This window comes from Panthera uncia (assembly GCF_023721935.1).
Source record: "Panthera uncia isolate 11264 chromosome A3 unlocalized genomic scaffold, Puncia_PCG_1.0 HiC_scaffold_12, whole genome shotgun sequence".
NCBI classification, from domain to species: domain Eukaryota; kingdom Metazoa; phylum Chordata; class Mammalia; order Carnivora; family Felidae; genus Panthera; species Panthera uncia.
The window spans coordinates 7,594,713-7,619,973 of record NW_026057579.1 but is presented as its reverse complement, the minus strand read 5'-3'; the positions used below and the strand labels follow the sequence as shown (position 1 = coordinate 7,619,973).

Below are 25,261 nucleotides of genomic sequence, written 5' to 3'. Positions count from 1 at the left end.
TGTACTTAATAAGTGATAGGATTTAACGCAGAGAGGTATTTCACACCAACAATTGTTCCTCTGATGACCGTCTTAGTTCCATTATTACACAAGAAGAGTAATTTATAATTCAACTTTTTGGTCAACTGGATAAAAAAATAAGAGTTGCCAAATCCATTCAATCAGTTTTTTATATCTTTCTACCTTCCCCTCTGTGCTTCTGGAAATAAACAAGCCCATATATTTGTAAATGTATATTTAATAACTGAAAGTGTTTAAAATTCATGTTGCCTAACACCACGTAGAATGTAGAAGGACTAACCTGCGACCCAGTCCAAATTAGGACTAAATTATTTACATCCATGTCTTCACATATACGAGTATTCTCATATTCCTTTTGTCTCCTATTAATTTTTATACCAGTTCATATCCTCCATTAGACTTTCATTATGTCTACTTACAAAGTCTAGCAAAGATGGGCATAGAAATTCATGCATTATGGTGCTTGCTTAAATCCTTCAGTTTTCCACTCTCTTTCTTTGGTCAGCATAGCCCTCCTAAGAAGATTTTTCCTGCCGTGTAGACTTGTATTACAGAAGTCATGAACACCTGATTTTTTTTTCCCCACAGCTGGCTACATATTCAGTAGATGTGATTATTTTTGAGGCTAACGTGATTATACTTCCTGGAGACACTAGGCACACTGATGAATTATGTCTCGTAAATACCAGTTAAGTGTAGGCGAGGAAAAACGTTTTCCTTCTTCTCTTTTGGGTTCTTTGGCTGATCCAGTAATCAAATTGACTTAAGACAGATTAACAGGAGAAAAATCCAATTCCATATGTATGGGAGCTCATTAAAATATGAAACTCAAAGAAGTGACCAAAGCACTATATGTACTTTTGAGACATAAACTTGTGAGGAATTGACAAGATAGTGAAGTTTCGGCTTGGAGTATATATTGGTGAAGAAGTTTATGCAGCCTTCTTGGCCCTGAATTCTCTATCTGTGGTGATAAGGATGTGCCTCTACCTCCTAGTACAGGGAGGGTAACTTTCACACAAGATTTATTTCCTGCTTTCAGGGGGGCAAAGGATCAGAGTATGCATCTTGCACCAGCTGCTTCTTAAGTAACTTTAATTCAAAATAATCAATATGCCAAAGTGGCATATTGGGGGCAGCGTGCCTTGAACCCCATTATAAGCTAATCAATACAGTCCTGCTGTGTCTCTGTAAACACATTACATTGTTTCTTTGTACCTTCGCCAGAGAAAAAGGAAATAAATAATATTTACCACTTTCTCCCATCAAGGGTATTGCAGGAGTTAATAAGCACGCAGAACGTTCAAGGAAAGATACAGTGCTTAGAGTTCTGTGGACAAACACTTGTATATAAATGCAATATATCACTGTTGTAATGTCTCCTAGAGCCTAATGAAATGAACCCAATGCACTCTACAAACACATTTCTTACTCGGGTTACATCCAACTCACCAAACGCAATTAGTACACAAAACTTTGTCATGACTAAACAACCCAAAATTCTGTATAATGTAGGCCATTTTGGACTCTGTCCACTTAGATATTTAAAGTCCTATAAGGCTTCATTATAAGTCTATAGGGCTGGCTGACTTTATCATCAGGTTTCAATGTGTTATTCAAGACTCCGGAGGGGGGGGGAACAGAATTTGCCACCCCAAAATATGCCTTTGTGGCATAAAGATTATTTCTAGCTGATTATTTTTAAGAGACACCAAACAGAGGAAAAACTGAAATGGGAGGTTGTCCTTTTGTAAAAGGCATCTATGTTTATAAGGGAAACCCCTATTTGAAAGGATGTCTCCATCTCTGTACCAGGCAGAGAAGGATGACTAAGTCTCTATAAACTCTCATCCAAGGAGAAGGCAATGATCTAAATCTGCCTAACAATCCTACCCTTGTTTGCTGTGTTTATCCTGATAGCCTCCCATAACTGGCTTCCCTATCCCCAACATCTTCTTTTGTCTTTAGCTTTAGATGGTATTTAAGGTGACGGCTTGGGACATTTTGGGAGTTATTCAGTTTTCCTGAGTCTGCCCTACGTGTACAGGAGGCATGTGCTATTAAACTTGTTTCTCTCCTGGGGGTCTCAGCCAAGAACCTAGAAGAGTAGAGGGAAAATTTATTTTTCCTCCCCCACACTCCAAACACAAAGAGTTTTGTTTGTGTTTCTATTTTAGTTTCGGTTTTGGCTATGTTTTTTTCTAAAACAAATTCAAGTTAAATTCTTGAGGCATTTAACACACATCTTACCAATGACTGGATCCAAGTTTCATAAATGTTCTCTTTCTCATCTAAAAATGTTACCCACTCTGCAGTCTTCTTTCTCTCCTTCCTTTTAATTTCAAACTTGTGAAAAAGTAGTCTTCACCTGTCACTTTCATTTCCTTTCCTCCCACTTCCAATTTAAAAAGAGAAATACCCAATTTACAGTTTCAATTTTTCAGAAGGTTACAAATAATATGCATCGATCCAGAATTCTCTTATTTGTTTGTCTTAGCATCCTCATTCTCTTTCTTATGTCTTGTTTGCATTTTGTAGCATTAATTCAGGTATGCTTCTTGATAACATTCTCCTTCTTTATCTTCCATTCTACCATATTCCTTTCCACTTAGCTCTCATTGTTTCTCTCTACCCTTCGTATTTTTTGTTAAATACTATCATCTTGAGTAATATCTTCCCAGAAGTCCTAAAATTCTACCCTGTCTAAAATTTAGATCTAAAATTATACACAGACTGTGTCTTAATCCATGAGGATTTGCCTTAAATACTCCTTTTATTATGCCAATTACTTTCCTTGCACTGCATTATATGTTTCCATTTATAAAGTCTAGCTGAGTACATGGTGTAAAGTGAGCATTCAAGAAATATTTATTGAATAGGTCAACATTTGCCTGATATCTAGGTTTGTATTATTGCCATTTTTCTGTGTTGTTTGTCCCATTTGGTGTCTCAAATTCTACACTAGTATTACACTATACCTGAGGACTACATCCTAAGCCGCTTTTGTAGATAGCACTTAGATGTTTTTCTTTTCTCCAATTAAATGGAAGCCTTGCTCAGGGGTGAGATAACTGGTCACAGATTCTTCTCCAAATGTGTCAATGCGTCAACCCACCTCTGCACCTGCTCCTGGCTCTCTGCTGTCCTCTAGTGGCTATATGCTGTATCCCCCTACCTGGAGTATTACAAATAAGAAAACATTTTTAAATATAGTTAAAAGTCTAGATAAAGATCTAGAATGTCCTGTTCTCAAAACTGAATTAGTTTGGCTGAGCTAAGAGGTAAGAACTGATGTGTCCTATCGCAGGAAGACTAAATCCAGATCATTATGGGCTTGGAACCCCATTAATGTTCTTTCATTGCTATTCAAGGCAAGCTGCCTACAGGCAATAGCCTCCATATTACCCCCTTGGTCTTTCAACATCTACGCACTTCTGTGCATTTCAAGATTGCAATCAACCAAATCCCAAATATGCCTTGTGAACAGTCTCTTTTCAATTGCTCAGCACATTTATACCTTCTACTAAAAGAGAGGGGAGGGTGCTAAACCTGCAGGGTGAAGGACGATGTTGATAGGGAAGAAAGCTCATGGAGTCAGTACTTACACGTGACTGAGCAGAACCGTCTCAACTGCTCTATTTACAAAATTCTGATCAATTCTAGGACACAGTCGCAACTAAGAGTGATAACATTTTAAACTATGCGTCATGGAAAGATTAACCCCCACCCACACCCTTTTGTTCCAGAAGACATATATGCCATGTAATGGAAGCATGTTAAACTTTGAAGTTTCATTTCTAAATGAAAACATGGAGACAACAGTCTCATTCCTCTACAGCTCAGTTATTGTGGGACTAACTTTAATTAACCTTACTTGGTTTATAAAGTGTATAATTTTATGCAAACAGAAGGGGTATCAGATGATGCACCGAAACACATTTACTGGTAAGTATTCAGGCAGTTATATATCTCCTTTGCGTGTAGTCCTAAGAAGCTTGACATTGTGAGAAGTAACATTCTTGGATTATTTGACTTACTATGGATTTGTAAGATCTCTTTATATGTTCTGTATACAAATCTTTATGTATATTTATATATATGAAAGAAAGCAAAAACATCACCCCTTGTCTTTACATGTATAACCCACTAGCAGTGGAAAAAGTGAAGTTTGCCTTTTCTGCCCTCCAAGGCATGTGGCAAGGTGCAGAGAATCAGAGATACGGGACTCTGTGTCTAGAATACCTCTTTCTGAATGGTAGTTTAGAGTAAGAAAGTTTATTGGATGGGCCAAGAAAAAAAAATCTGAAAGCAAAGATGTTTCAGTTTGTCCACTATTTGGCCACGTGGAAAGAGACTGTGTCATTCAGAGTGTCACGTGCCAACATGGAGATGAAACGAAGCAGCTAAACGACAGAGGAGCCTAGGCTGACATTTCCAAGCTGTCTTCTGTAGTCACGCGCCCTGGCATGGACCCAGAAATTCCTATATTCTCCAGGAGAGAGGGAAAAACAGTAGCTGTGCATCTGGTTATTGCTGTGGGGGCAAAGTATCTCTGTCATCAAGGGCTACTGAGCAGGGTACTTTGGGCACCAAACTGGGGTGACAGTCATGGCTCAGGAAGATACAGATTTCCTTAGGCTTCCATGGGAATGAGTCAGCAGCACGGGCGAACTGGAGGGTTATGACTAGATCGGGAGGATAAAGCTCATTAATGCATACTAGTAGGATACTTGTGTATCAGAACAGACTAACCCCACCTCAAGAAACTCCCGACTGCATACAGCCGGTGGAGACTAGCCCAAAGACCAGGATAAAACAGGAATAGCCACTAATCCTAATCTCCCAGTAAACACTGTGCCACGGGAGCCACAAGACTTCTCTTATTCGAAGGTGCTAGCTTAAGAAGGAAGAGGGGCATGATAAACAGCCTTAAGAGGACTTGCAATTTTAAACTGTCTCTGTAGTGTCTGAATAGGGATGGTTTGAAACCCAAGGAAATTTTAAAACGAAAAATGGATATCATATCAGTATATCTAAAATTTCCTTTGCTCCTATTTCCAGTGAGTTCTACAAGTGAAGCAGATATATTCTCTCTCCACGTCGAGCTAGTGATTTAAATTCTAAACACTGCTATACAGCTAGTAACGGGCAGAGCTAGGTTTCAAACTATGCACTGAAACTATTTGTATAGGGTTGACCCTAAGGTACCACTGAATATCAGTAAAATGTCACTGAGTATTACAAAGCTTCACATGAACCACAGATCAAATCTTATCACCAATAACATACCAACTACGTACAAGTTTGTAGATGCATGGAATTCTAGGCCTAACAAATTACTTTATTTGGTTGAGGGATGTTTTTGTTCAGTAACCACATGACACATGTCAGGTGAAATGGGACAAATTAAATCATGAAGAGGGCTTTTATACATTTTCTGTCAGAGCCACACAGAACTTGATGTCTCCTGGGGCAAGCAGGTTTCTGGCTAAAATTCAGCCTGTCTTTTCTGTTAGTGTGCCCCAAATGATCCCACAGATCTCCTTTCTGGAGAAATATTGCTATAGGGAGCACATTAGGAAGTAGTCAACTGTGTTAGGTTTCTAATTTATCAAGATGTTCTGGGAAACCACATAACTTCTTACAGCTGCAAATTCCTTACCTGAAAATTCAACACAGACCGTTCTTACAGGTGGTCAGAAGCAACTCATGGAAATAGTCTCAAAAATGTTTTACAAACTCAACAGGGGCTTTAAGCAATATTTTAAATGTGAATGAAGACAGCGTTTGTGTATTGGACAATAGTAAACTACAATGGGGGAAACTGGTTTTGGAACATAAAAATCTCTCAATCATCACAGGAAGCAAATTCTCAATCTGTACCACATGAATTGTGTGCAAAGATACTCTGGAAAGCCCTTAGCTCTCTAGGAGGAAATACCAATCCTGGGTGTCTTTATTTTTTTTTAATTAATTAATTTTTTTTAAGAAACAAACCATCCGGATTTTTAAATTTTTTTTTTAATGTTTATTTATTCTTGAGAGAGAGAGAGAGAGAGATAGAGCATGAGTTGTGGAGGGGCAGAGAGAGAGGGAGCCACAGAATCAGAAGCAGGCTCCAGGTTCTGAGCTGTCAGCACAGAGCCCGATATGGGACTCGAACTCATGAACTGCGTGATCATGACCTGAGCTGAAGTCGGACGCTTAATCGACTGAGCCACCCCAGCATCCCAGAATTTTTTTAAATGTTCATTTATTTTTGAGAGAGAGAGAGACAGCACGAGCAGGGAGGGGGCAGAGAGAGAGGGAGATACAGAATCCGAAGCAGGTTCCAGGCTCTGAGCTGTCAGCACAGAACCAGCTGTCTTTATTAATTGTACTTTGGGGAAACTCTGGTTCTTTTCCAATTGGTCATAAGGTACATGATCTCCATGGTTGAGATTGCTAAATTGTGAGGGAAACCTGCCACCTGGAAAAGTCGCTGATGTCAGAAACAGTCTTGATCTTGCTTGACTTGTGAGCTAATATATAAGAGCAGTCTCAACACGCAAACTCTGGCAGAAAGATAAAATCTTAGGCTATATGATGGTAGAGTGTCCCTTTTGAAAACAATCTTGGGAGCAAATATTTTTCACTAAATCAGTATGTCAAGGAAACAGATGCTAATGAACTGAGATTTAATACATAACTATCAATTATTTTTGCCAACTTCTACCGTCACTAAAAGATGAGACTCTACTCCAACATATTACCATAATCTAGTAGAATCAAGCAAGGAACGATCTATTTTAAAAGGGGATGGGGGCGGGGTGCCTGGTTGGCTCAGTGGATTAAGCGCTGGACTGTTGATTTTGGCTCAGGTCATGATTTCACAGTTCGTGAGATTCTCAAAAATAAATAAATAAATTTTAGAGAAAAAAAATGGGGATGGGGGCATAAACTCAGTTATTGCCACAATGTGGAAGATTCAACCAAATAACTATTTTAAAAATACCTATTCATTTTGTCATCATATAAACACACCTGTTTCCCAAACATGTTTAATTCTACAGTTCTTTGTTGACAAATTTTATATTATTATTTTGTTTTCAAACAACAAAAGCTTTTTACTGAAGTATAATGGACATATAATATTAGTTTCAAATGTATAACATGGTGACTCAATATTTACCTACATTATAAAACGATCACCAGGATAAATCTAGTAACCGTCTGTCACCATACTTACACCACGATTGACTCCATTCCCTATGCTGTACATTTCATCTTCGTGTCTTATTTGTTTTATGAGTGGAAGATTATACCTCTTAATCCCCTTCACCTATTTTATCCATCCTTCTACTTCCCTGCCTTCTGACAACAATCAGCTTTCCAACAACAAAAATTAAAATGTCATTTCTGTCTTCCTCACTTTAGCTTTTCATCAAGGTGTTTCTTTGTTCTTACCCACATACTTGATTGTCATTCAGAGTGTAAAATTAGACCTTTTTTTAAAAACGATAAGGCTTTCATAAAATACAAACTGATAGTGAAAGACAAGAATATGTAAGATTTTTAGGTTGCTGCTGAATTTCCAAGGACTGCAGGGGTTCGAGTGGGTGGGTGTGATATTTTTAAAATGATTAAATACTATGAACGTCCTTATGAGTTTCCTCCACCAAATGATATGACTGTCTAAATGAATGTTCGAGAGCAGGAGATATTCTTCTGGTGTGCTGACCTTTTGAAGAAGTGGGAACAGAACTGCAAGTCATTTACCTTACGTGACTTGTATACAGTTCTAATTTCTTGAATTGTAAAAGTTATCGAGGCAAAGGGATCCTTGAATTTCCATTTACCTGATGAGTTTTCAAAGCAATCTTTTCTGCTCCGGTGAAACAGGTATGAATATGTGCGATATGCTTCCCCGAGGGTTAGGAAAGTCTGCTACATGCAGTGTGTGATTTGCCCTTATTTATCTATTCAAGAATATGTGACCTCTTTATGTCTCCATTATATGAAGCACAAAACCTCTCTCCAGTTGGCACTGTTTTTGAAACACCTTGTCTTCATATTTCCACACCACAGTTCATTTTAACCAACCTCACATATTACACAGGGGTATAAAGGACAGAGGGGGAGTCCCGGTAGACATGGAGCCTCATTAAACTACAGGCTGAATAGGGAAGCTGAAGGCTTTATTATTGTCATGATTCAATGCAGCTTAAATACCGCAAACTTAAGTGATATTGCCATGAAGTAAAAAGTGGAAAGACAGTCAAGCCCTCCTTTAAACCTTAAACCTCTCACTGAATATTTGAGTTAATGTAAAATTGAGCACTGCCCATACTTGGGTAGAGATTCCAGCAGAGAAAGAATTAAAGCAGCTTTCACTTCAAATTAAGTCAGAAGGACTGAAAGGTCCTAGTCAACCGACATTCTGGCTGTCATTTTCCCTCAACACTCCTTACCTCCCCAACCTCCTTTCTTAGGTCTTACTAATAACTGCACTTCACTGATTCTTACTGATACTATTATCTATTATCGGCTGTTTGTTTGTATGTGACTCAGGTCTCTGCCACTAAAGGAAATGTAATAGAGAGAGAGAGAGAGAGAGAGAGAGAGAGAGAGAGAGAGAATATGCTAAAAGGCAGCATTATGGGAGAGAATGGAAACTCACAAATGTGTGTGTGTGTGTGTGTGTGTGTGTGTGTGTGTGTGTCTCCCAATATGAGTTGGGACAGTGGGTGGATCAAATGTGACAGGTGCAGAAATAGGAAAACTGAGCAAAATCAGGATTCTGTGGGGCATATTTATCAGTGAAGGAGACCATGGAAATGAGAAAACTTAAGAAAAGGATATACTTACTACTTGATAGAAACAGAACAAAGTAAAACAAACATAAAACACATGCAAGATAGTGGGGTGTTTTTTTTTAATTTTTTTTAATGTTTATTTATTTTTGACAGAGAAAGAGAGACAGAGCATGAACGGGGGGAGGGGCAGAGAGAGAGGGAGACACAGAATCCGAAGCAGGCTCCAGGCTCTGTGCTGTCAGCCCAGAGCCCGACGCAGGGCTCGAACTCACGAACCGCGAGATCATGACCTGAACCGAAGTTGGACACTCAACCGACTGAGCCACCCAGGCGCCCCAAGATAGTGGGGTTTTTTAATTAGTTTTTTTTTTTTTAGAGAGAAACAGCACGAGTGGGGACAGGCACAGAAGGAGAGAGAGAGAGAGAAAGAGAGGAAACTTAGCAGGCTTCAAGCTCAGCATGGAGCCTAATGGAGGGCTGATCCCATGACCTGAGCCTAAATCAAGAGTTGGATGCTCAACTGACTGAGTCACCCAGGCGATCTGCAAGATGGTGGTTTTAGGCATTATTATTTAATAATTAATAATTAAGATTAATACCACAATGGAACACTGTCTCCATAGTACATAGTTTGAAAACTTCTTAGTAAACATGAAGGAACACTGGGCATTTGTAAGGGAGGATTCCATGTAACATTTAATAAATAATAATTAATAATTACGATTAATACAACAATGGAACACTGTCTCCATGGTACATAGTTTCAAAACTTCTTAGTAAACATGAATGAACACTGAGCACTTGTAAGGGAAGATTCCATGTAACACAGAAAACACTGGCGTGAATGCATCTGGTTACCCACCTATTGATGGGAACAAATAATTACTGTTTCAACAATCTATATACAGGTGAGCATATCAAAATTATATTTTGATTGAATGGATACATTTTAATTTAAATATTAAAACTAGAAAACTAATTAGCTCTCATTTTAATCACTATTTTATATCAGAATCTGAGAGCCTAACATATGCAAAGATTTTTTTCTCCCAGATAATATGTCTGCTTTAACTTATCATTACTCCTTTATCCATTTATCCCACTGACCAACTAAAAAGCTATCCTCTTGCAAAGTGAGTGGTTAGAGCCAGGCAGTGGATGGATGGAGACTAAAATAAACATTACGGAGTTGGAATTGATGGTTTTGGCATAATCAGGGATTAGTCAAGTCATTAACAAGTGACTGAAGTATGTGTTACACAAGAAATCTCTGGTTTAGAAATCTGATAGTTGCCAAAACAAAATAATTAATTAGTAGTTACAAAACTGATTTTAGAAACCTAATAAACTATGAAAGAACTTAGAATATAATTTCAGAAATTTACCCAGAAAGCCATATTGTGTTTAAAGCAATGGCTTTGGAACCACACTGAGATAACACCTCACACCAGAGTAGCTAAAATGAACAAATCAGGAGACTATAGATGCTGGCGAGGATGTGGAGAAATGGGAACCCTCTTGCACTGTTGGTGGCAATGCAAACTGGTGCAGCTGCTCTGGAAGACCGTGTGGAGGTTCCTCAAAAATTAAAAATAGAACTACCTATGACCCAGGAAGAGCACTACCAGGAATTTACCCAAGGGATACAGGAGTACTGATGCATAGGGGCACTTGTACCCCAATGTTTACAGCAGCACTTTCAACAATAGCCAAATTATGGAAAGAGCCTAACTGTCCATCAACTAATGAATGGATAAAGAAGATGCATTTTATATATACAATGGAATACTACTTGGCAATGAGAAAGAATGAAATCTGGCCATTTGCAGCAATGTGGATGGAACTGGAGTGTATAATGCTAAGGGAAATAAGTCAGGCAGAGAAAGACAGATATCAAATGTTTTCACTCATATGTGGATCTTGAGAAACTTAACAGAAGACCATGGGGGAAGGGAAGGGGGAAAAAAGTTGATGGGGGTTGGGGGAGAGGGAAAAATGGGTGATGGGCATTAAGGAGGGCACTTGTCGGGACAAATAAATACATAATTAAATAAATAAATAAAGTAATGGCTTTTGGTGTTATGACAGATTGATTTATCATGTGGGAATGGATTTAACTCCTTGTGAATTTTCAGGGAAAAGAAACGCTGCTAAAAAGAAGCCATATTTTGCAAAGGTCATCCAGCCAGTTCGTTTGATATGTTCATTAATATGTGGTGGTTTAATGTACTGAAAGTCATCTGGGTTTGCATATTTTTATTTATTGTGGAGTCTTCTAAAATGCATATTAGATCAACTGAATGATATACCAGGTAATTCTTATGTTACGCAATTACTTAAAAGAACTCCCCATACTCCTGTGTTTGGAATTAGCCATAAAAAATAACATAAAATATATTTCACGCAAAAATAATAAAATAAAGATTTTCAGAACACTTTCTTATACACTGGATAGCTTTCTGAGAAAGAGGCTTTAGTCCAGCAACTTTTAAAGCAGGTGTTAAAAAGATCTGACTGCAAGAGACCCTGTCGGTCTTATAGCTTGGCCTCCTCCCTGCCAGAGGAAGAATCACATTCGAGAGACAAAGACTTGACAAAACCAGAACTCAGTCTTCTAACTCACAGAGAAATTTTCTTTTGCATTTACCATGCTCTTGACAATCACAAATATTCCAAGACTTATCCCGAATCCCCACCACTAGTGTTGAGAGCGATCAGTGGGCCTACGTGAGGCATGCCATTCTGCTTCATCACATACAAAATTTTCCACACTGGGCAAAACACAATAATAGGATTTGAAGTTAGCTAAGAGTATACTGTCTTCTTACTGAAAGGTTAAAATGTAACTTGAATTAAGTAGGTACTAGAGAGAGGGCAAAGGCATCCTACATTAGCATTTGCTTAGTTTCCATAGACAAGTCTGAAAGTCAAGTAATTTAGTTCAGCTATTTTAAAATATCAATCAATCAGCTAAAAGCTTTACTAGCTATTAGAAGATAAAAGCTACCAAAGCTTTAATTAAAAAAGAAGGTAAAAAGAAGTATTGAAAACAATATAGAAATATTGCATTCAGCTAGAAAACAAGACAAGTCAGATAGGAACTTATTAAAATGCACACTTTATGATTTTTCTTTAAATTCTCATCTGGTATTCGTATCCCATTTGGTACCATTTTAGGAGTATAAGTTTACTGATAACTATGTTGCTGTTCACATAACTTCTTAAGGGCGAAAATTTTTTTTTTCTTACTAAGTGGCCAGCATTGTAAGAGGCCAGTGGGCAGTCGAGTTCACATTACTTAACAAGGCAGTAGCATCATTTTGTTAGCAATAGCAAAGGAATAATAAAGAGGATCTATGGTTTAATAAATGCCTACCATGGGTCAAGAGTATAAAATGCATTATACTTAAGTACCAGGTAAGAATAATTTCTTCTGATGAACAGGTGAGAAAACCATAACTCAGGGATTTTTAGGTAATTTTCTCAAGCTTTATAAGTAACCAGGATTCAGAATTGGGCTTTTCTGTCTTTCAAATCCATGTTCTTGGAATGATGTAATCTAGACATTTATAAGTTTCAGAGAAGTTATTATCAGACCTATAGACATCCAATCACTATTTCCCATGGTGTTGTGATTCAGTTAAAAATTTCATCTGGATTACGGATTAATTTAGTGCTGGGTTTTGTGGGGTTTTTGTTGTTGTTGTTGTTGTTTTTTGAGCCTAATCCATGCCAGGTCAATAAGGCCAGATTTGTGGAATTTATTTAATAAACTCTTAGCTGTCAATTACTAAATATCAGTAACTGTTTTAAATGCTTCAGGAATATTTATTCCCGTAATCTTCATGACACCCTCATGAGGCAAACATTATTATTATCTTTATTTGACCGAGGAGGAACAAGCAAAGAGAAGTGTAGTGATTTATCTGAGATTACACATCAGATGAATGGCAGCACCGGGTGTTGAACCTAGACAGTGTGGTTGAAACTCGTTATTTATCACTCAATAAGCCACCTTCTGAACTCACCTGGTGGACATAAATGGTGAATCTCCAAGGTCAGCAAATATCTATTTTTCCTCGCCAGCTTTCTCTGGTGGCTGAAATTATCCTTTTGCCAGGTGCTTGGCTTACTGAAAGCAACTAATGGTTACATTTACCAACCATTTGTGTCACTTCCCCCAATTCATTCTGAAGAGCTTTAGTCCCTGAAGATGTGCAGCACCTTACAATTTTCCTAGCAACGCCAGTGTGGTAAATGCTACCAAATATAGTCCACATTTCAAAATTCACAATGCAAAAGTCCTGCAATAAAGGAAACTCATTTTACTTTGCTTAGTCCAGAGTTTTTCAAAAGTAGTTGAATATGAAAATACTAAAAATATGTGGAACCCAGAAGGATATCTGAGCAATCCCTCATAACAGTAACAACTCAGGATCAGGGTCAAACCATGTAGATTCAATCCTGAATTCTTAGAGAAAAAAACAAACAAAACCAACAACCTTTTCAAACCTCAGTGTTCCCATTGGTAAAATGGGAATCACAACAACCCCTTTCTGATAAGGTCGTTTGTTGGGAGTCGCAACACCAACTAGGCTACTTGAGAATCTCATGTCACAGGCAGCCTCTTACAACAAATGTCACAGACTGGTTTCCAGCTCCAACCCTAGAGCTTCTAATATTTTTAGTATTTTTTTATTTTTAATATTTCTAATCCTCGCCCAACGTGCCTGCCGGAGAACAATACTCCCTCTCATCTTCCAGCAACTTTAACAAGTCCTGACAACTTTCTCGGCCTCAGAATTAAAAGAATCCATCTGACTGAGTTGTTGCTGTTGATTTGAGAATTGAAAATCCACCTACATACCATGGGATAGCGCTCGGGTCTGAACTGTAATTGAACATAATTTCTTTGAGGAAATTGTGCCAAACATCAAAAGCTCCAACTTTATTTTTAAATCTCTGTGTTCTCTCCTCAGAAGGCATCAACATTATTCTCCTCAGCACTCATTTCTGCACCTGACCCCTCTTGTTTCAATTGTAAGCCTACCAGGTCACCTTGAGAACTGTTCACCAGCAGAGATTTTTTTTCCCCCAAAGAAATTTCTCCCATGGTGACAGAAAAATGCCACCATCCTCAAAGCCAAATTCTTTAAGCAAAACAAAACAAAGAAATCTTTGTGATTTCTTCTCCCGCTGTGAATCTGATGGATGTGGTCTCTAGACGCCAAACTGTCTTTCCTCTTCTTTTCATCCTCTTCTTGCTACATTGCACATGTCACTAAATTCACGACCATGAAAGATGGACAAAAGTCATGCTCTCCCCAAGTGAATTTGCAAGCAGACACAGAAACTTCAGGCAAAAGAATATTTTCTGGATTCATAATCTAGCTCGGAATCATAAATCAAATGTATGCAGCGAGCCAACATCCCCTACAACCAAAGCAACTAGAAAATAACGCAACCTGGATGGTATAGAGGGAAGGGGAAGCAGTGCTCTATTTACAGAATTAGACTCAGCACCAGATAAGAAGAACGCCCCACTGAATGTTCCCATTCATTGCTTTTCTTTCTGCTGCTGTTTTCTTCCCCCTGTCCTCTCCACCAAGTAGAGAGTAGACAGAAGGCCTTTCTCAGTGACTGACTGACATAAATGGGGAGGTTACAAGAGCGTCCTGATCCTGTGCCTTTCCTGTCTCATGCATTATGTATTATTTACCTCTAGCTCCGGTACAAACCTCTGCTGAGCCAAATGATATTCTCAGGGAATGTTTTTATACCTGTACATGTCAAACTGGGTGTTATGTGTGCACCGGGGAGAAGGCAGGGGCTCTTTAGCATGACATATCTCCTTGGGTGAATAATTTTCCTCTAAGATTTGAGGAGAAATTAACAATTATTTTTATATAATAAGCTAATATGTTCATAATGAAGTAACCTCAAATCCTGGATGCTCTCTTAGATAAAACTCCTTGATGTTTCATGCTTGCAGAGGTCCAGTAAGAGTCAATACCAGGTACTGTTAAAAGTTCAGACTCCAATGCCAGACAAATCTAGCATTTGATAGTTGTTTCTCTTGGGCAAGTTGCTGAGTCTCTCCAAGCTTCATTTCTATTCCCTACATGTAAGATGCAAATAAAAGTAATACATCCTGAAAGTTTTGTCAGGAATTAATGAGATGCAGCCTTGCCTATAGTAAGCGCATGATAAAATTCGATTAATATTATCACTTTCCCAAAGACTTCTGTCCTTACACGATTTCTCTCTTCCAACTTTTAGGTGGGAAAGTTAAAGAAACTCTGTTCATTGGTGGACTTCTTGAAAATGGAGATCCTAGGTGCAAGGTTCAAAAAGCCATTGAGAATGTTAACCTTTCCTATTAAACCTCATCATCATTTACAGCTAAATACTGACTATAAAAGTTTGGGAGAGTATAATAAAAACAGACAAAAGAAAGTAGAGGCCACTAGATGCTGTGAATGGTAAATGTAATTTCTATGTGTTGCTGGAGAAACCTTAAATTTGTTAATATAACTTAATACTCCTTTTTGCATGAATTGAAGTTTTATAAATTATATGTAAAGCAAGTATTCATTTATTTTATTTTTATTTTTAACTTCCAGCTCTGGTGCAAAGGAACCATTCCCAAACTCCAAGGCCCCAGGTGAAACAAAAACAAGAAAACAAAACCTGGGTCTGTATTGAAACAAAGTTCTCTTTGTTGTACTAGTTATGTAACCCTTGGGCAACTTACTCGTGTTCTTTCTATTTCCTCACCTATGAAATGGGCATCGCCCATCTGCCTCACAGAATTATTTTGTGGTTTCAATGCAATGTTCCTGGTAAAGTGTCTGTACCTATTTATTTAGCAACTATTTGCTGATCACATAGGCTATACAAGGCACCGCATGAGGTACTGAGAACAAAGTGAGGCACCAGATAGACATGTCCAGCCCTTGGAACTTACTGCTCGCTGGGGAAGGCCTATGAATTGGGAATGTGCAATGACGGAGATATCCATATCCAAGGATCCACGAAATCCTCTCTCAGGGGCTGAACATGGACTGGGCTCCGAAATCTGCCCTGGGCAAGGGGGATTCAAGTTGGGGCCCAACCCAGGAAGCATATCACTTCGCCTCACCATGCTCCATAGAGAAGTTAACAAATGAGTGTGTAGATGGTAAGCGGGCAAAGGAGGGGCCTGGAGAAAAGAGGATGCTGCAGACCAAGGGAAAAGCATGTGTAAAGGAGCATGGAGAATGTATTGTGTGCAACAAATCTAAGTATGATTACAAAGAAGTATTTTCACTGAAAACAAAATTTTGGCCCACTCCATGTCTCCGTGTTTGTAAGGAATAGAGGGTAGGACATAAGGACAGCCTTTAGAGTCATTCCTTGGAGTAGAGATGCTCAGGGAAGAATGGACACAGATTTCCAATCTGGCTAAACTATGTACCAACGTTCCTCAAGGTAAGTCCTTTTCCTCATTTGCACCTGCTCTGCTAGCCTTTAGGGGTAAAGATCCCAAGGGTTAGCAAACAGATCCTGCTAGGCATATTATTTTATGGCATTATTCTTTATCGAATGTACAGTGGCTACCTGTTATGTCAAGTTGGCTTGTAAAGAAGATTTTCACAAAAATTTTATGTATTTAATAATAATAACTAATAATAACAATGCACTTTGTTTGTAACACTAATTTACTTTAAAGTGCTATCTCATATTCATGATCTTAACTATCGTCACAGTTTCTCCTAGCTTTTACACCATTTTTGGATGAGGTAACTGAGTCACAGGTCTTGAACCCTCTGCTTCCTGGTTTTTAAAATCAAATATAAATAAAACACTTTTAATTTTATTTATTGATTTTGGTTTTTTTTTCTTTAGAGAGAGAGAAAACTAGCAGGGGTGAGGGGCAGAGGGAGAGAGACAATCCCAAGCAGGCTCCACGCTCAGCACAAAGCCCGACCCAGGGCTCAATCCCACAAATTGTAGGATCACAACCTCAGTAGAAATCAAGAGTCGGACACTCAACCAACTGAGCCACTCAGCTAAACAAAACACTTTTAAAGAATTAATGGTGGAGAAGTTTTGCATTATGTTTCTCTCTTTCTCCCTTCCTCTCCCTCACTGTTTCTCTCTCTCTTTCTCTCTCTCCCTTTCCCTCTTGCTCTCTCTTTCTCATGAGTATGTATGTGTGTGTTGAGAATGAGTGAAATACACTGCCAGAGTAGGCTATTACCAACACAATTACAAACAGGAACAATTTACACTTGTAATTAGTTTTCAGATTACTTTCAAATGCTTTATCATGTCTGATGTGCCCAATAATGTTAAATGTCTCAGGTCTCATCTAGAGTCAAACAACTAAAGAGCAGTGGATCCAGGACAGGAATCAAGATCAACAAATGCCTTTGGAAGCAACCCTGGAAGTATTCAGTTCCCTATTTTCTAAGACAAGCAGAGAAAAAAAGTGACTTGAAGTGGGAAAACGCTATAAAGCATATGGTATTTTCTAATCTTCCAGGAGGAAATAGTGCTGTTGCCACAATGGGCGACGATACATGTGTGTGATTCCCGTGGTGGCCAAGACTGACCATGGCTGGGATAAGCATAGAAATAAAACTAGGGGACAATGTCAAAGGTGCTTTTCACCACTCAGAAATCTAAACCGTGCCTACTTTAATGCTGTTACATATCAGGTTGTTTCAAAAAATCTAAACGAAAAGCAATCTTTTGTACCTTGTTAATATTTTCTTATCTGTTTATAGGTTTATTAGAAATGCCTGAAACTATTGTTGATGCCTGATAAATTCTTAAAATAAGGGAACCATGAAGTCAAGGTCTATTAAAATACTGTAAGGAAACCCTTGTGCCTAAGAAATTTACATTCCAATGTGCTGATCACATTCCTTTTCTTAATGAAGGAACATTTCCACTCAAGGGTTCCCACAAGAACAGCACTATAAATTTAAATTTTTTTTTCTGGTGGGCAAGAACTTGAAGCTGGTGGAATGTAAAATATATCGATTGATATCTGCATATAATAGAGTCCAGTCTTTATTATCCTTTCTCATGGAGGATAGAAGAGACAATACAAAACAGAGGCTATTAAAAACATATGTATTTTTATGCTAAAATAGTTTTGAAATCAGGGTACCAAATTCAAGGGGCCTGACTCAAAGAAAACTCAGTGTAAAGGTCTAGGTCATTTGAATATATCCTTATCCCATTTATTTGCTTATTATCTGTTTTCTTAAACTTAGGGCTAAAATGATGTACCATTTCACAACAGTACAGGAAGAAAAAAAATGAATGATGTCTCTCCCCATCCCCTTTTTCTTTTTACGTACTTATTCACATTTTCTTTAGGTCTAAAATATGATTGTTCTAACCTAAAATGCATCTCTGTCAACAGTCATTGGAGCAAATAAAGTATTTTCTTATGTCAGGGCATGATCTTCTACTTAATACTTTAATGATATTTAATACTTCAATTTTACACTACTTTACAATTGTAAAGCGTTTTAGCATGTATGGTCTCAGTTCATCCTCACAGCAATATGCGAATAGGATGTGAAAGTCTCATCTGTTGCTCTTTCACTCTAAATATTGAGACTCAGAAAGGACATGAGCCACGGTCACACTTACCCAGCCAGCAAAATTCAAATGCTCTAACTTCTAGTTTACTGCTCTCTCTATTACTTATATTTCCTTCCTGTGTATTGCTATCTTTATCATTCGCCTAAATAGTCATATCCAAATCTGGACCTGTCATTCAAGATATTTTCCAGTCTAGTCCAAACTTATTGTTTTCACTTTCTCAATGCTCCTTTGAACCATCCAATTCCATCAACGAGACTTCCTAACCCACAGGCATCTCTGCCTCGCCCTGTGGCTACCTGCACCTGGGTGGGATGCCTTCTTCCAGTCCCCAGGCCCCAGCCTGATCTCTCCTGGCCTTCCATCCCCAGCGGTTACCGGGACCCTACCTGCTGCCACAGAGCCTCCACAAACACACCCCAGCAACAGATTTCTCTCTTCTCTGCACGTTCATCTTGCACTGTTTGTACTCTCATTCCTTGATTAGTAGACACTTGCTTTTAGATTTTCCATTCTGTAATGGTTTATGAATATTTATTTGTGTGTCCAACATAGATAAAATGTCGACCCCAAACATTATACCCTTCCTTGCTGAAAAGAATGTGTGTTATACCCTTCTTTTTAACACACTGATTATTCCATGGTAACTGATCCTCAACATGTATATAAAGCATGAATGCAAATGTCAACAAAATAGGCAAACGAAGCTCAAAATCAAGATTTGCTGTAGATAACTTAATTATATTCTGGCAAATCAACTGATATTCCTTATTTGCTAGCATATTTTCTAGCAGTAAATTTAGATGCATACAATTGTTCCAATTCATGGGTATTTGGGGAGATCTAACACGATTTCATAATAGGTGCTTTAAATAGGCATTGAGATATAGAAGTAGAGTCATCAAGAATCTTTTTCCATAAAAATGACCCGCTAAACATTAAGAGTGTGGTGGACAAAAGAATGCCATCCCCCCAAAGAAAAGATGACTTACTATTTCAGTTGCTCTTTAAATGTGAAAGATCAGAGGGAACTTAAAAGACTTAGAGATTTCAAGATTAGATTCAGTATCACTGAATAACACTCATAGCTAAACTGTAATTTGGATTCACTGGTTTATATTTATCTCATCAGCTTGGTAAACAAAGGTAACTCTCCTCGTTACTGATTAAATGTATAATGATTAGGTGCTCGTGGACTTAAGGGCAATTATGTTTGGTATTTCCTATCGGTTTCTTTCCCCATAGCTATTATTATTATATGAGTTCTGTTAGAGCTGATAAGAAAATGTCTAATTAATGACTGGCCTTCCATTTTCCTTGTGTGATTTCACGGTTATCAAATTTGTTCAGGGAATCGACATAGTGATAAAACCCCAAACAAAACAGAACAAAACAAACTGAAAACACTTGGTAGTTAAGGTCCCAATGAAAATTTATCCTTATAATTGAAGCCAGCTCTCATCTCTTCTCAAAGGATACATACTCCAATCTGCGATCATTATCTCTACTAAAATATCAGCATTTCTCAGTCAGGTTAAATAAATTTGGTACATTTCAACAATTCAGCCATGCAGAAATGGAATTGTAGATGTGGATATATTGAAATGACATGGATAACTGTACTTGGTAGATTGTTAAATAACAAAAAGTCCATTTGCAAAGCAATTTATACAGCAGCAGTTCCTAATCTTTTTTAGTTTTGAGACTTTTTACATGGAGGACACCAGAAAAATTTTGTGTATGTGGATTATATTTATTCACAGATACTAGAAATTAAAACTGAGAGGTGCATGAGTGGCTCTGTCAGTTAAGCGTCCAATTGTGGCTCAGGTCATGATCTGGAAGTTTGTGAGTTTGAGCCCTACATCAGGCTCTGTGCTGATGGCTCAGAGCCTGAAGCCTGCTTAGGATTCTGGGTCCCTTTCTCTCTCTGCCCCTCCCCTGTTCATGCGCCCTCTCTCTCTCTCTCTCTCAAAAATCAACATAAAAATTTTTTTAAAAAAGAAATTAAAACTGAGACATATTGAATACACTTATTAAGTCATTTAACACAACAATAAATATAAATTACTTATAGTAATAACATATTTTATAAAAAATATTCTATTTTTATAAGTTAAATTATAACTTAACTTTATAAAATTTATTAAATTAATTTAGTGCGAATGGTGGCATTATTTTGCATCATGCAAAACTCTTTCATGTCTTGCTTCATGAAGGATTGCTGGATTCTCATACTTGCTTCTGCCTTCTGGCCTCAGTAAGTTCACTCTTGATTGTGAGAGAATGAAAGTGAAGAAGGTAAATAATGTCTTAGTATTGTGATGAAATAGTTTTGATGTCATGAACTCCGTGAGAGGATCTGGGAGAGCTTCAAAGGTCCCTGGGCCATACCTTGAGACCCGTGGGCCGTCTGCGTCTATATACTTATCTCTGAACCTGTCTGTCTACCTATCGGTCCTCTATCTCCTTAGAGAAAGTTTTGGAAGAATTTTCACTCCTCAAATACTGCTACTACGACTATCACAATATAGTGACAGCATCATTCATAGTTGAAATTTGGAGTGCTTGCTATGTTCCAGACATTGGGATAAACACTTAAAATGGCATGTTCAGTCTTCACAAAAGCCCTATGAGGCACATGATATCATTACAGGTAAGGAAACCCATTTTACAGGTGATGAAACATGATAATAAATACCTTGCCATTTAGCAAGTGGTAGAATCCAGGATTTTCCCTTAGCCATTTCTCTAGAACCCGTGTTATATGTTATCATGATAAATCTAAGAGATAATTAGTTAACAGAGCATTAAAGTGTGTGTGTGTGTGTGTGCATGTTCCTGCATACTGTTGAGTCTTTGCCTCTTTGCAAATATGAGCCCTTTGAGGGCAGAAGAATGTCCAATAATTGATATTATCACAAGTTGTAAACACATCAAAATTAGTGTTTTTTTTCTAATAAGTTGCTTTTATTTCCATTGATCTGAAAATATTATTTCCTGTTAGTACCCTGAGTGGAAAAGCTTTATATTTTAAGAACACAAAAATACAAGTTTTCATGTACTTTTAGAAGAAAGACTTTTAAACTCTTAGAATGCCAATAAATATATTTTTATGATTTATTGTAAAATAAGTTATTTGTGTCTATTTTTCCAATAAGAGTTCTGGCTTGTGGAGTATCTGTTTATTTCTCATTTTTTAAACTTAATTTTCCAGGTAATTATTCAAATATATAAATGATTCTTTAATCATTTAGAATAAGTTGTTTTAGATTTTGTAGTTCATCCATATAAACTATCAAATAAAGATGACAGTGATTAGTTTTACAATTAACATTAAAAAACAGATTTGACTTAAAATCAGTCCTAAATCTAGGGTCTAAATCAGCAGTTCATGTATCCCTAATAAGTGGTATATATTTCTGATGTATATGTGCATTTTTCTGGGCAATAGATCTATACATCTGATCAGGTTTACAAAGGGATCAGTGAACCAGAAAGGTTAAAAATCACTCCCTAGGGGCACATGGACGGCTCAGTCCATCCAGCATCTGACTTTGGCACAGGTCATGATTTCATGGCTTAGCTTGTGAGTTTGAGCCCAGCATCCGGCTCTGTGCTGACAGCTCAGAGCCTGGAGCCTGCTTTGGATTCTGTGTCTTCCTCCCTCTCGTTTCCTCACCTGCCTGCTCTCTCTCTCTCGAAAATAAATAAACATTAAAAAAATTAAAATCACTCCCTTGATAAAAATTCAATGCTTCATGAAAATAAAATTACTTTAAATTGTGTACTGTTCCTTAATTTCTGTCATATCAAGGCTGAAGTATTCTCTTTGATTAAAAAATACTTTTCATAAATAATTGTATATATATCTATAATAGGTAACTTTCACATATATACAGAATCATCCATCACAACAGGTGATTTTTATCAAAAATTTAATAAACCCAGTGGAAATAATAAAGGGAAAATAATCTAAACAGCTAACTAAAACACACACACACACACACAAACACACACAGACACACCAAAAACCTTGAATTGACAGCTAAGAATATAGAGACATTTGAGATAAATTTCTACTTTAATTTGAAATAAATTATATTTCCCATCATGTAATGGAATTCTGAAATATTATACCTCAAAGAATCAATATTTTATAATTATTTGGTTTGACTAGGATCCATTATGAATGAAGTTATTTTTAAAGGCTGTTATAAATCCCCCTACTTTATTGCTAGGAGAAACTATTAGTTTTATGTTGATAAATGTTCTAATATAATTTTTGAAGAAAATCATCTTTCAAGGTGTTTCTAGAAACACCCTGTCCTTGAAAAAAAAAATTCTCTTTTTTCAAACCTGCAAGTTAAAGCTGGGGATAAACCCTTCATTTTTTTTTTTTTTTATGATCCATTTTAACCTTTGGGATAATGAGTATAACATTTGCCTATTTTTTTAAGTACTATTTAAGAAAGGAGAATGTAAAATGTGGAAACTTCCAATTTTAGTCTCATTTTAACTGATATCCACCACATTTATTTCCACTAATTACTTCACCTTCATTATTCACAAGAGGCAAAGATACCCAATAATAATTTCCCCTCATCAGCCTTGTCTTCCTTCTCTGCCATCCCCCCAACTGATGGGAGTATCAATACCCAATTACACTCCAAGTTATAGATAGTGAAGGGGATGAGGTGAGACTATGGCTTGGTGAATTACAAACATGTATCACTTCCAAAAGAACCTAGAGTTACATAAAATCCATGTTTGCATCCAGGTAAGTTTCCTGTCTCAAGCTACCATTTAGATGTACCATTCAATCATTTAGCTTCAGGACCTATGACCCAGTCAGAGAAGACAATGACTTCAATTTGGAAACTGTCGCTGAAATTGACCTCAAAAAATAATTCAAGGTTGTGGTGCTACAGCCTTTATACTCTCATTCTGTTGTTTTCAATGAAATTTCCCTTGTAAGACTGTTAAAGATTTATAGCAGTAATAACCCAGATTTCAATTATTATTGAATTGCCTTCCATCATTAAATGTTATAAAAATGGTATTTCATGAATCTTTACACTTAAAGAAAATGTAGATTAATTGAAATTTATGCCTACATCTGAGTTTCTTCCCCACATTGAAGATGATGTTATAAAAATAAGACACTATCCCTTGTTTGTGTGTTGGCCACTTTCTTTCCTATTGCCAGGATAAGGAATGAGGAGGGCAGGGGGTACCCACTGGTAGATCCAGGCTTACAGCGCTCAGTGTTCGCGATCTTGAAAGGAAGAGAGAGCTCTCTGACCCACATTCCATACATAAAAGACTGTGGTAGTCATTCAAGAATCTTACAGACTTTGCGGGAAACTTACTGTAGCCAGGGGGATAACATGACTGGCAGCCTACCAAATCCACACGGGTTGTAGGAGGCCAGGCTGGTCAAGCATAAACAACAGATTGTACTCTAACAACCTTGTATTGAAACTGTGCTTTTCTCATAAGCAAGCTCTGTCTTGTTCAGGCTTTCTTGTAGCTTCTTAGACATCAGCAATGTATTCTTTCCCACCCACTCTTTTTCCTCTAATTGTGTAAAGCCAATTGTGTTACACTGGAAAGACTTTTTAAACTGGTTCTCCACACAGTCTGTACTTTCACTATAAACTTCTTTCTCCTCCTTCAAGAGCCTTTTCTACACATATTCAGAACAAACAAATAAACAAAACACAAAAACAACCCACCTCAACAAACCAAGGCCCACTTCTTTTTCTGAGTTTGCAGTCATTTGTAACGATTCTGTAGGGATTACTCTAAGGCATGTTTGAAAAGTTAAGAGTGGTGGATTCCTCATAATATTCCCTAAATGATCAGGGCAGACATCTGGAAATCCTACTCTCACTTATGTGAAAAAAAGCATTCTGTAGGTGGTATAATGGAGAGTGTCGTACTTTTATACCTATTCAGGGTTAGCAGAGTACAGCCTACTCAGGACTAATGGATATGTAGAATTATTTCCCCTGTTTTCTTATCACTAATTAGTAAACACATGTATATACTATATTAATATGAATGTTGCAGTTGGAAAAAAAGGAGTAATATACCTATGATTCTCACCATGTAGAGTTATATGTATTTATCGGAGTTCTCCAAAGAAAGAGAAACAATAGGATGCATAACGAACTGACTTACAATTACAGAAGCTGGCAATTCCAAAATCTGCAAGCTGATTTCGTAAGCTGAAGATCAGGAGAGCTGATGATGTAGTTCCAGTCCAAACGCCAGCAGGAAGAACAAATATTTCCTTTTGAGTCCAAAGAGAAGAAAAAGGTGATGTTCTAGTTTGAAGGCCATCAGAAAGAAAAAATTCTTTCCTACTTGAAGGAGAACTAGCATTTTTGTTCTATACAGACCTTCAACTTATTGGATGAGACCCACCCACATTATGGAGGACTATCTGCTTTACTCAGTCTACTGATTTCAATGTTCATCTCATCCAAAATTATTCTCACTGAAACACCCAAATAATATTTGATCAAATATCTGGGTACCACATGACCTTGGTAAATTTGACACGTAAAATTAACCTTCACAATATACACCCAAGATCTCTGATTTCCCTTCCGTGAAGTACAGATGATTCCCCACCCTCAATATTCTAAGTTTTCCAGAGTTTGCCAGAAAATTTGCAAAAGTAATGCTAAAAAGTATTAGATGTTTTCTGAGAAATCAACAAACCTACAACTCCCAAAGACTCCTCTGTTGCAGATACCCTGGATTCTATAAGCCCAGAAGGCTCAGTGCCTTCTTAAATGCAAAATAGTCGTCCTTGGCTTGCTAATTCATAT

General features: G+C 37.5%; 1 long non-coding RNA gene across 1 annotated transcript in view; it reads right to left on the bottom strand.

Annotated features, from left to right (window-relative positions):
• The window catches only part of LOC125937281 (uncharacterized), an 89,267-nt gene extending 64,530 nt beyond the window's left edge, over positions 1-24,737 (bottom strand). Inside the window, exon 1 of the long non-coding RNA XR_007462341.1 lies at positions 24,606-24,737. This is a non-coding gene — a long non-coding RNA (uncharacterized LOC125937281). The remainder of the gene's footprint in view (positions 1-24,605) is intronic.
• Between the last annotated feature and the right edge of the window lie 524 nt (positions 24,738-25,261).